Source organism: Hyperolius riggenbachi, chromosome 12 (assembly GCF_040937935.1).
Source record: "Hyperolius riggenbachi isolate aHypRig1 chromosome 12, aHypRig1.pri, whole genome shotgun sequence".
NCBI classification, from domain to species: domain Eukaryota; kingdom Metazoa; phylum Chordata; class Amphibia; order Anura; family Hyperoliidae; genus Hyperolius; species Hyperolius riggenbachi.
In genome coordinates this window covers 161612684-161624989 of record NC_090657.1, presented here as the reverse complement: position 1 = coordinate 161624989, position 12306 = coordinate 161612684, and the positions used below count along the sequence as shown (strand labels likewise).

Here is a 12306-nt window from a genome sequence, read left to right as displayed (position 1 = left end):
GAGGTTTTCTCCCTGCACCATGTCCTTGGCCCATGCAGAGAGCGCAGGACAGAGACGTGCAGGAGTCTGGCAACAGCTTTACTGACTGAGGTTTTCTCCCTGCACCGTGTCCTTGGCCCATGCAGAGAGCGGTTACTGACTGAGGTTTTCTCCCCGTACCGTGTCCTTGGCCCATGCAGAGAGCGGTTACTGACTTAGGTTTTCTCCCCGTACCGTGTCCTTGGCCCATGCAGAGAACTGCAGGAGAGAGAAGTGCAGGAGTCTGGCTGCAGCTTTACAGACTGAGGTTTTCTCCCTGCATAATGTCCTTGGCCCATGCCCGGAGCTGCAAAGGAGAGACAGTTACAGCAGAGGAGACCTGCAATGCAGAGCAGCCAAGCCCCACTTCCATAGATAACCATTTCTGAAAAGCACACAGCTCCTGCAGTAATGTGACTTGGTCTCATCCTGCCAGCTGTGGCAATGACATCCGTGCAGCTTGTCTTATTATGCAGAGGACGATTTATCTGTCTTGGAGTTGTGAGTCAGCCCTGTACTGCAGCCCAGAGGCAGAGCACACATGCACAGTGCAGATCTGCATTTACAGCAATTCCTGGGGTAATATTACTGGGTTAAGGGAGTTTATTGGATGACAAGATTGTTAAAATAATGATGTTTGGGAAGCTCGCTGTTATACCTTGAGCTATGTACACACAGAAAGATAGATCGTGTGAAATCAATCTATCTTCCAAGATATCCACACAATATGATGTCAATTAAGTTATATGACAATGAGCAATGCAGTAAACGATCAGATTGTTAAACAATGGTGGATGTTGGGTGAAGTGCCGTAAGGTGCGTACGCACGCCGGATTCCCGCAAACGACGGGTCATTAGACCCGCCCACGGGGTGGCCGTTCTGTCAAGACTAGCCTTATCAGCCTGCCGACAGACTGTGCACACAGGCAAACTGTCGGCAGAACGGCCGGGCGGATCTGACGACCCGTTGTTTGCAGGAATCCGGCGTGTGTACGCGCCTGTAGACTTCATAGACACATTGTTTAATAATCGTTAGTAACTGTACACACTGCTAACCATAAGCTATTATCTGCCAAAGTGACCCGTTATGACGGACGACAATCATTATGATTCATTTATCTAAACCGTTGTTTGTTAATCTTGCTGAACAATATCTCTCCTATAAAGGCTTGTACACAAGGCGGTACTGGAGGCGTGATGGAGGAGGTACTAGAGGTGTGATGGAGACAGTACTAGAGGCATGATAAAAAGTAATATTTGAGGTGTGATGAAGGCAGGATTGGAGTAGTGATTAAGGTGGGATTGGGGATGTGATGAAGGTGTGACTGGAGACATGAAAAAGGCGGGACTGGAGGCGTGTTAAAGGCAGGAATGAAAGCATAATTAAGGTGGAACTAGAGGAGTGATGAAGGTGTGATGAAGGCGGGACTGGAGGCATGATGAAGGCGGGACTGGAGGCGTGATAAAGGTATGTGGTGAAAGCATGTCTGGAGATGTAAAGAGGGTGAGACTGGAGGTGTGATGCAGTAGTGTATTTTTAACAGTAATAATCTAATGTTTTAAACATAAAGTCAAATCTATAACAACCTTTGTATAGTTTATGGTGTTTTTTCAGACGAGTGTTGCTGCCCATGCAGGTTTCCCAGGTAAGTATAGCGACTGTTTAGCTGCTCCACTTTGGCGGCCGTGCACTTGGAAATGATGACATGTCTCCGCCAGCCTTAGCCTTAATCCTTACATGCACTTAGAGCACTTACACACAACAGCCACTCATCACACAAAAGACAGGAAGCTGCATACACGTTAGGTGTGAAACAAGACAAATAGCATAATTAATTTCTGGCTCAGCCAGGCACTGGAAATGTCTTTTTCCCCCTTTCAATATTGACATATTGCTGCTCCACCTGTATACATGGCATAGGGGAGAGGCTGTGTACAGGAAACCATGATTCACACATTCCAACTGACATTATACACGGCTGGGGACAAGTCTACAGCCAACAATAGTCTGATAAGCTTTGCATAACTGGGGCCCTGTAGTGACATATAGTAGTATGTAATCAATTCTTCAGGATACCCACTTTTACAGTAATTATCCTGGTTTTAGCATCAGAAACACTTCCTGTATCCATATACTGTATATTGCTGTATATTGGTATGTAGCTCCGCCCTCCCAGTGATGCTTAGCCTAGGCTGTTTAGCTATGCAGAATTCTCCTCCCAGACTATTCTGGGAAACCAGGCATTATTTCACTGCCATTCAAATGAATCGGATGAAAAATCGGTGGTGCAACAATCATACCCAAATCCCAGTCATGCTTATTCTAGTCTTTTTAGTGTAATGGTTAAGGGCTTATCCTAGTGGCTGGATAGTGTAATGGTTAAGGGCTTATCCTAGTGGCTGGAAAGTGTAATGGTTAAGGGTTCTGTCTTTGACGCAGGAGACCAGGGTTCGAATCTTGGCTCGGCCTGTTCAGTAAGCCAGCACCTATTCAGTAGGAGACCTTGGGCAAGACTCCCTAACACTGCTACTGCCTATAGAGTGTGCCCTAGTAGCTGCACCTCTGGCGCTTTGAGTCCGCCAGGAGAAAAGCGCGATATAAATGTTCTGTGCTTGTTTCTTTTGATCAAATCAGATGAAAATCGGTGCTGCAAAAAGCATGTGGATGGACGATTTTAGGTCACAATTGCCTGAATGTATCGATCGAACGTGCTGGGAAATCATGGGCCAACATGGTCAGTAGAGTGTGCGGCGGTAACGGCATGTGATACTGCGAATTTTCCATGTGAGGGGGTAAATATGATTTTTACCTGCTGTATTAAATATTGTGCATTTTGGATATCCTCTATAAGTGCAAATATATTACTTGATTTTTTTGTTCAGATATAATGCAATCGACTTTATTGTGTATATCGACTAGAGCCCCTCACACTGCAAGCGAGATCCTGGCGATTCTCCTTCACTAATCGAGCTGAACGATGTTGTGCCTCCACACTCTGACACCAAAAATCCATTCTGTGTCATTCGAAACCATGTGGACACTAGCCAAATTCTGTACCATGTGACACAGGCGCATATACTGACATAGCTACATGTGGCGCTGTCAGGTGGTACAGGTGCTCCCGGTGACACAGGAGAATTTGCGTTGGCGTGATAGGTATGCAATACTCACCACGGGCCCAGAGGTACACACACACATTTGGGGGAGACCGGACGGGGGTTGCGGTGAAAAGATACTGCTGTTACCACTGGGTACCCCATCAAGCCCTTGTGGCAGAGATTTCCCAGCATGCTCGATTGATCCTCTCAACCGTTTTATGCTGGAAAGCAATCAAAATGAGCGACCGGCTGGGCATGATCGAATCAGCTGGATATCAATGCCTGATTGTGCCAGTTGTGTGTTCCCGCGGGTAGAAAGATGGATTGAGGAACCTTGTTCGTTGGAAGGCGTCGCTGTGAGGTTCCCCGATCCATCTTCAGGTGAGTATTGAGCTTAAGTGGCCACCCGTGGGTCATCTGCTGCTGTCCCTGAATCTGAATCACATACCTACGGTTAGCCATTTGGTCTATAGGCATTTACAGGTAGGCGGAGTTAGTTGGCTACTGTAGACCTGTATTTAACCTCTGTGGGTTTGACAGGGTTAAGTCCTCTCTCCCCCCAGTTCACCTGGTGACCTCCCCTGTACCTGACAGCTAAAGTGTAAAGTTCACTGCTCTGCAAACAGCAAGCTCTGAGCCAACAGCCTGAGAAATCAGCGATTGTTCCAGCAGAGTCCTTTCATGTCCTACTCAATGAATGGTGCAGGGATTCTGCCCAATGCACTGCAGACTGTCCTCCGAGACCAAAGGCATCGCGCAATCCCAGGCCAGGCAATTTCGCTGTGGTGAGGATAGAAAACGCTGTCGGCTTGTTGTAAACGCTGCCGTGGGAGGCGACCTTTGTGCAGCTGCAATTGATTTCATAAAAAACAGCTGTGCTGCCGGGATGCACAGTACAGTAGCACAAACAAGAGCTGCTGCGGCTGCCTCTGTCATCCTTACTGCAAGAGCCTTGAGAATACAAAACACTTATCTGTGAGCGATAAAATCTTAATCTCTGCTCCTCCGCCTCCTGCTTGTTGTGTTGTCACAATGGCATTTAAAGCTGAACTCTGACCAGCAATTATAACATATAGGCAGATGGTTTAAAGTACACTAGTCAGCAGAGAGCTATGGCAGCTGCCATTTTGGCTGTCTCCAACATCAATAGCAAGGGGTTTTGAATCAGGATGATACCATTTACATGCACTGATGAGGATCAACCAGTCCGAAACAGTCTGTATGCATGTTGGATTATTATGGCTCTGTACACATTAACAAACTGACACATCATTGCATTCCAGCGGTTCTGGAGGTGTGTTTAGCTTCTAATGGCCCATACTCACGGGCAACATTTCTGCACTGTCGCTAGCACACGGGAGCGTGTGCACGACAGTTTGGCGACAGCTCGTCGCCACGTCCCTCCGCATACACACACGGAAGAGGGATCAGCGGTTGCCGACGTTCCTCCTCCCCCCGCCGGAAGCTCTGTGTTCTTATAGAGGTTGCTGTCGCTAGTCCGCATACTCACGCGGACTAGCGACAGTTGCGGCGAAGTTGCGGCGGCAACTGTCGCCAGGCGATTGACCGCGCCAATCGCCTGGCAACATCAGCGACGAGCGACGGTTCGGGGTGCGTGCCCGTGCAACGCCTCATACTCACGGGCGACCTGTCGCGGCGACAGTTGTAGTCCGTGAGTATGGGCCATAAGGGTAACAATGGTTAATTTGTATATATTCAGCAGTGATGCACTGGGAGACATCTCAAGCTTACTCCAACCTGAATTATCGCAAATTCTTTCTGTTTTAAGAAAGCAAACTTTTATATTTCTTGGCTAATTTAAAGATGAAAAACCAGTGAGCTTTCGGCTTATAAAAAGCCTTTGTCGGACTGGTTCCTGACAAAAACTGAAAAACACAGCTTTTATACACTGACATACAGAGGAGAAACATTCTTTAGCAGACATAAATGTCTCCAACAACAATAAAATGCTATCTTTCTTTCTGGCTGTATTGCAGACATTCTGCATATTACTTTTTCACTTACCTGGAATCAGTGAAGATGTCAAAGATTCAAAGAAGATTCAGAACTCCTGGGTCCATATACAATTAACTTGTTTCCCTTGAGTTATCTCCTATGTGATAATGTTAATATTCTCTTTAAAATAACATTTTAAAGAGCATTTTACAGCTGAAAGGGTACCCAAAAGTTAGTGAAAATGTACTAGCAAAACTATTTTGAGTAATTCTTGCTTGCTAGTAGCTTAAAAGTTATTTTATTTGTAAGGGTTAAAATTGTCACCTAGGAGAAAACTTAGTAGAAAAGTGAATTGTATTTGGCCCCTTATTCAATTTACCTTTTCTCCTGAGTTTTCTCCTAGGTGATATTCTCATACCTATAATCAATAAAATGCCTTAAGCAACCAGCAAACAGGAAATCTCTGAATAATTTTGACAGTACTTTGTCACCTACTTTAAAGGGACTCCGAGCTCTAAATAAAAACGAAATTGGTACTCACCTGGGGCTTTCTGCAGCCCACCGTAGATCGGGAGGTCCCACGGCGTCCATCCGTGATGACGCAAGGCGGCCGGCGTGGTGACGACAGACGTGACATTTCAGGAAGAAGGAGCCCGACAATCGGGCCCAGTGTCGCCGGGGAGCCATTTCTGGCCAGGCCCTGGGAGAAGAGCCAGATGGACGCCGTGGGACCTCCCGACCTACGGTGGGCTGCAGAAAGCCCCAGGTGAGTACCAATTTCGTTTTTTATTTAGAGCTCGGAGTCCCTTTAAATTGCAGAGTGCTGAAATGTTCAGCCCTTATTTAATTCATTTTTCCTCCTATGTGATATTTTTACACCTTATCAATACATTTTAAAGGCACACTTCCACTGTCTCGCAGGTGATTTGAGTACGTTTGCAGACGTGCACATTTTGGGCCCTAAGCCAGCAGCAAGGAAGAAAATGCTTCCATTTGAAAACACCTTTTCACCCTCTTTTTGGTACCTTTTCAATTGTAGAGCGCTGAAAATAGAAGATTATTATTATTTTTTTTATCTCCCAGGAGAAAATTTAGGAGGAAAAGGGAATAGACTCTGCATCTTGATCTTACACCAGATATAAAAGGTGAGAAAATAATACAAAGCGGAAGTATCTTACTTAGCAAATCCATTACAAATTAACCTGAACTCGGAAATAGTTTTGGAAATGAAAGTGAAGGGTGAGCAGCCCTCACTGATGAGGGAATATTCTGCACGTACCTTTTACTTGACACTAAGCTGTTTTCCAGAAGATAATGGCTTTTATCACAGTTGTCTTCACTGATAAAGATCTGTGAATGTGGACAGCTGGTCCTCGCTGTATAAAAACTTTGCCTCTAAGCCATCATGAGAGGCGGAGATAACCCTTTACTGTCTGGAGGAAGCATCAAATGTTAGAATCATGAGCTGCAGGGAAATGTAATATCTACAATTTACAGAACGCAAAATAGCCACCCCCATAAAACGGTGAATTCTGTGACTTTGTCCAGGCAGGTGAGTGGAACTAGATGGACTAGAGAAATGACATTATTTAAATGTACAGAAGTTGGCAGAGGTGAGATCGGATGAAGGAAAGTTTAGTTCAGGTTTGCCTGTCTTCAGGAAAAATAAGCCAAACCCACTATGGGAAGGGGGAGGAGAATAAGGTTTACTCCCCTAGCATGCTAGCAGGACCCTGGCTGTGGGCTGCCACTGACACATGTAAGATTGCACTGCTGGCCAGACTCTCAATCAGTCATCAAATACAAAGCAGAAATGGGATCAGAAACGCACCTCTTTTTTTTTTTAAAATTCTTTGCCCTTTCCTACTCAGCGTAAATGTAGTGCCCAACTTACAGTAAGCATAGCTTCATTGCCAAGTTCTTTATGTTGAGAATGTATTTGCATCATAATTAGGAAAAGGAGCACCGTATATACTTGCCTGTCAGCCGTCCTGTGTATAAGCCGAGGTACTCGCTTTTGTATCAGAAACCAGGAAACAGTGATTGACTTGCGTATAAGCCCCTTCCCCAGTAGCCAGATGTGCCCCAAGTACAAGTCAGCCCCCCTCCCATAGCTAGATGTGCCCCAAGGATGACAACGGTTATGTTTCAAGACGCCACTAGATGGCATCATAAACATGAGACACAGCGATTGACACACAGGAAGACTCCCCAATCACAGCACTGCTGACACGTTGCTTGCACGCTCCGCTCCACAAGCCAGGGGACACAGGTAGTCTTGAACAGCACACCCTGCACACCATGTTGCAAGGGAAGGGGGGCATGGACACAGCAGTGAACCAGCTGGCAAGAGCAGGATCACTAGTGCACGATCCTTTCACTCCTCTGCCAGTAACAAAACCTGCTCCACCATCCGTTCTGCTCGCATATAAGCCGAGGGGGAAACGTTTCAGCATATTTTTTGTACTGAAAAATTAGGTTTTTACGTGAGTATATAAGGTAGTTATATTCTAAGCAGTAATTTCAATGCCAGTAAGAGAGGAAAACAAAACAAAACATAACAAGCAACACAAAACCTGTTATTTCTGCACAGGATGGGAGTCTAATGGAAGATATTATCACCTTGTATAAATACAGTGGTTTGCAAAAGTATTCAGCCCCCTTGAAGTTTTCTACATTTTGTCATATTACTGCCACAAACATGAATCAATTTTATTGGAATTCCACGTGAGTTGTGTACACGTAAGAAGTGGAACAAAAATCATACATGGTTCCAAACATTTAAAAAAATAAATAAATAAATGCAAAGTGGGGTGTGCGTAATTATTCAGCCACCTGAGTCAATACTTTGTAGAACCACCTTTTGCTGCAATCACAGCTGCCAGTCTTTTAGGGTATGTCTCTACCAGCGTTGCACATCTAGAGACTGAAATCCTTGCCCATTCTTCTTTGCAAAACAGCTCCAGCTCAGTCAGATTAGATGGACAGCGTTTGTGAACAGCAGTTTTCAGATCTTGCCACAGATTCTCGATTGGATTTAGATCTGGACTTTGACTGGGCCATTCTAACACATGGATATGTTTTGTTTTAAACCATTCTATTGCTGCCCTGGCTTTATGTTTAGGGTCATTGTCTTGCTGGAAGGTGACCCACCGCCCCAGTCTCAAGTCTTTTGCAGACTCAAAGAGGTTTTCTTCCAAGATTGCCCTGTATTTGGCTCCATCCATCTTCCCATCAACTCTGACCAGCTTCCCTGTCCCTGCTGAAGAGAAGCACCCCCAGAGCATGATGCTGCCACCACCATATTTGACAGTGGGGATGGCGTGTTCAGAGTGATGTGCAGTGTTAGTTTTCCGCCACACATAGCGTTTTGCATTTTGGCCAAAAAGTTCCATTTTGGTCTCATCTGACCAGAGCACCTTCTTCCACATATTTGCTGTGTCCTCCACATGGCTTGTGGCAAACTGCAAACGGGACTTCTTATGCTTTTCTGTTAACAATGGCTTTCTTCTTGCCACACTTTCATAAAGTGCATGACTAATAGTTGTCCTATGGACATATTCCCCCACCTGAGCTGTATATCTCTGCAGCTCGTCCAGAGTCACCATGGGCCTCTTGACTGCATTTCTGATCAGCGCTCTCCTTGTTCGGCCTGTGAGTTTAGGTGGATGGCCTTGTCTTGGTAGGTTTACATTTGTGCCATAATCCTTCCATTTCTGAATGATCGCTTGAACAGTGCTCTGTGGGATGTTCAAGGCTTTGGAAATCTTTTTGTAGCCTAAGCCTGCTTTAAATTTCTCAATAACTTTATCCCTGACCTGTCTGATGTGTTCTTTGGACTTCAATGTGTTGCTCCCAATATTCTCTTAGACAACCTCTGAGGCTGTCACAGAGCAGCTGTATTTGTACTGACATTAGATTACACACAGGTGCACTCTATTTAGTCATTAGCACTCATCAGGCAATGTCTATGGGCAACTGACTGCACTCAGACCAAAGGGGGATGAATAATTACGCACACCCCACTTTGCAGTTATTTATGTGTAAAAATGTTTGGAATCATGTATGATTTTCGTTCGACTTCTCACGTGTACACCACTTTGTATTGGTCTCTCACGTGGAATTCCAATAAAATTGATTCATGTTTGTGGCAGTAATATGACAAAATGTGGAAAACTTCAAGGGGGCCGAATACTTTTGCAAACCACTGTACATACTCTTCTAACTCAGCTACTCAGTACAGCAGCACTCAAGGAATGATATAGCTGACAGTTCTTCTCATATTACTGGGTGCAGTGTACAATTAGTAAAAGAGCTGGAGAACTACAAGTACCTTGCTGTAATTTGTACCTATGCACACAAAGTTCTAACCTGAATACTTTTGCAAACCACTGTATATATGTATGGCGCATACATTATGCCGAAATATAAGTGAAAAGGTGGAAAAACAGGTTAAGCTTTAAATGGAGAATCCATTTTGTAAAAATAAATAAATATATCATCATGCCATCATGATACAGAATCAGAATAGGATGTTTTAAAAGAGGTTGAAACGTCCTGAAAAGCATTTATTATGTCCAGGCCATCTATATACAGTATAAACATAACAAAGCGCTCTTACTTTGCAAGATATCTGGACTGGGGGACTGTCTCATCTGAGCACAGGCTGACTCTATTGTACTCATACTCACCTCACCTGCTGCATGCTACCTGGTCAGCCCTTCTCACCCCTCCATAGCGACAGAACGCAGCACTAGCCTGCAGGCTAGCAATACATCCATAGAGGACTTAGGCCTAAAATGTTGCCTGAGGGATCAAGTACCAATACCTGCAGGCGACAGTATTTGTGAGTGTATACGTACCTTAACTGCCCCTCGGACAAGCTCACAATCTAATCCTACCATAATCATATTCTGATGTCCTACCATATTATTATTATGTATTTATATAACACTGACATTCTGCAGCACTTTACAGAGTATAGTCATGTCACTGACTGTCCTCAGAGGAGCTCACAATCTAATCCTACCATAGTCATAGTCTGATGTCCTACCATATTATTATGTAGTTATACAGCACTGACATCTTCTGCTGCACTTTACAGAGTACATAGTCATGTCACTGATTGTCCTCAGAGGAGCTCACAATGTAATCCTACCATAGTCATAGTCTGATGTCCTACCATATTATTATGTAGTTATACAGCACTGACATCTTCTGCTGCACTTTACAGAGTACATAGTCATGTCACTGATTGTCCTCAGAGGAGCTCACAATGTAATCCTACCATAGTCATAGTCTGATGTCCTACCATATTATTATGTAGTTATACAGCACTGACATCTTCTGCAGCACTTTACAGAGTACATAGTCATGTCACTGACTGTCCTCAGAGGAGCTCACAATCTAATCCTACCATAGTCATAGTCTAATGTTCTACCATATTATTATTATTTTGTATGTATCTATATAGTACTGACATCCCTCTGCTTCCTCCAAAACATCATCTCCTCCCTGCTGGCCTGCAGCATCTGATCCCCAGGGTGCCGGGTATGTGCTGCATCACTCACCTGCTCTCAGCAGATTAGCAATGGGATCACTAGCTACACATGAAGTCCTGCTTCCTCTCTGACTACAGCAGCACCTCATGTGATCCGGCAGCACATAACAAATCACATGAGGCACCACTGTAGCCATAGATACAGGATGTTGGACAAGAAGATGGGGATCCCATCGCTGGAACGCTGAGAGCAGATGAAGTGGCGCTACACATCTAGGGAGGAGGTGACGGGGAGTGCAAGGAGGGGGACATTTGGGGAGGGGAGCTGCCTCTTGCTGCCCTCTCATTTTTGCTGCCCTGAAGAACGTGATTTTCTTTGTTTCCTGTTAGAACCACCCCTGTCAATCCCTTTCTGATCAGATTCAGATCAGAGAGGGATTGATCTGTTTGCCATATTGTTTTGCAATCTAATTGTGTATGGCCACAAACTCTGACAGGAACATTAGAAAAAAGTTATATATAGTGCATTTTATTCTGGAACAAATTTACCTTTTATACATATGCATATGTAAGTACTTGTGTCACAAGGGCAGGGCTCTCTTCCCCTTTTGTGTCTTGGAATTCATTATACATTTTATTTATTATGGTATTCTTGTCACTGTCATTACCAATCCTGTATCTTGTATATTGGTGTATACCACTGTCTGTATTATTGCGTAGCCCATGTTTGTGTCTTACTTTTTACAACACCATGGAATGTGTTGGCACTTTATAAATCGATAATAATAATAATATGCATACATATGCATTTTAAACTTTACAATTTGTCACAATAGTGATATTTTAAGGCATGCATCATAGAACTCTTCAGAGCTCTTGCATTGGTCAGAAACATAAGACAAGTAATGTCATCAAAGTAAATATATGACGACGCTTTCCTTCACAGCGACCTTCGGAAAAAAAAAATCAGGGCAAGGCTTCTGTCAAGCCAAAAGCCGAAAAGAAAAACGCCATTAATTTCTTGTGACTAGCAACCTTAATTCAGTGTGATTTATGTGAGGGAGGGAGAGCAGGCGTATAAATTGCGAGTGAAATTCGCCTTGCCATGTGTATGAGGGATCCTTTCCCCGCACAGGGGTCACACAGAGGCTGGGAGAGAAGGGACTTGCTTTCTTTCTGCCACAGTTCATAAAACGGATAAGAAGCTGTAGTCGCCCTGTTTGAAGGTCCCTCTTAGTGAGTCGTTTAGTGAAAGTGTGGAGACGACTTTTATCTGCGGCACAATTTGTGGGGGGATGACAGCTAATGACACAAACGTTCATACTGTGAAGAGACACATACATTGTCCCGGCATCAGGAATCGCGTATGATCTGTGTCACATCACATTATCTCACGCTTCACCCTCCTGCCTGAGGAGTTTAAAAGGACCTGTAGTGAAAATAACATAATGAAAAAAAAATGGCTTATTTTTTTATTTTTACAATATTTAATAATAAATTATTTAGTCAGCGTTTGCCCTTTGTAAAATCTTTGTGTAAAGCGTGGCTCATAACAGATCAGATTACCGTTGACGGGGGGAAAATAGTGTGATCAGGACTGCAGTGGGGGTCATTAAAGGGAACCTAAACTGAGAGGGATATGGATGTTTCCTTTTAAACTATACCAGTTGCCTGACTCTCCTACTGATCAATTTGCTGCAGTAGTATCTGGATCTCACACCTGAAACAAGCAT

General features: G+C 44.2%; 1 protein-coding gene across 7 annotated transcripts in view; it reads right to left on the bottom strand.

Moving 5' to 3' along the window:
- The window catches only part of GATA5 (GATA binding protein 5), a 2064317-nt gene that overhangs the window by 139768 nt on the left and 1912243 nt on the right, over positions 1-12306 (bottom strand). For 2 of the 7 annotated variants that reach the window (XR_011025209.1, XR_011025211.1), the window contains exons 29-30: positions 6353-6506; positions 5143-5230 (exon numbers count right to left, since the gene is read on the bottom strand). The exons of 3 other annotated variants lie outside the window; for them this stretch is intronic. The gene's annotated coding sequence lies outside the window, so the exon portion shown is untranslated. The remainder of the gene's footprint in view (positions 1-5142; positions 5231-6352; positions 6507-12306) is intronic. 2 more of the 7 variants (XR_011025210.1, XR_011025212.1) reach the window with 1 other exon arrangement.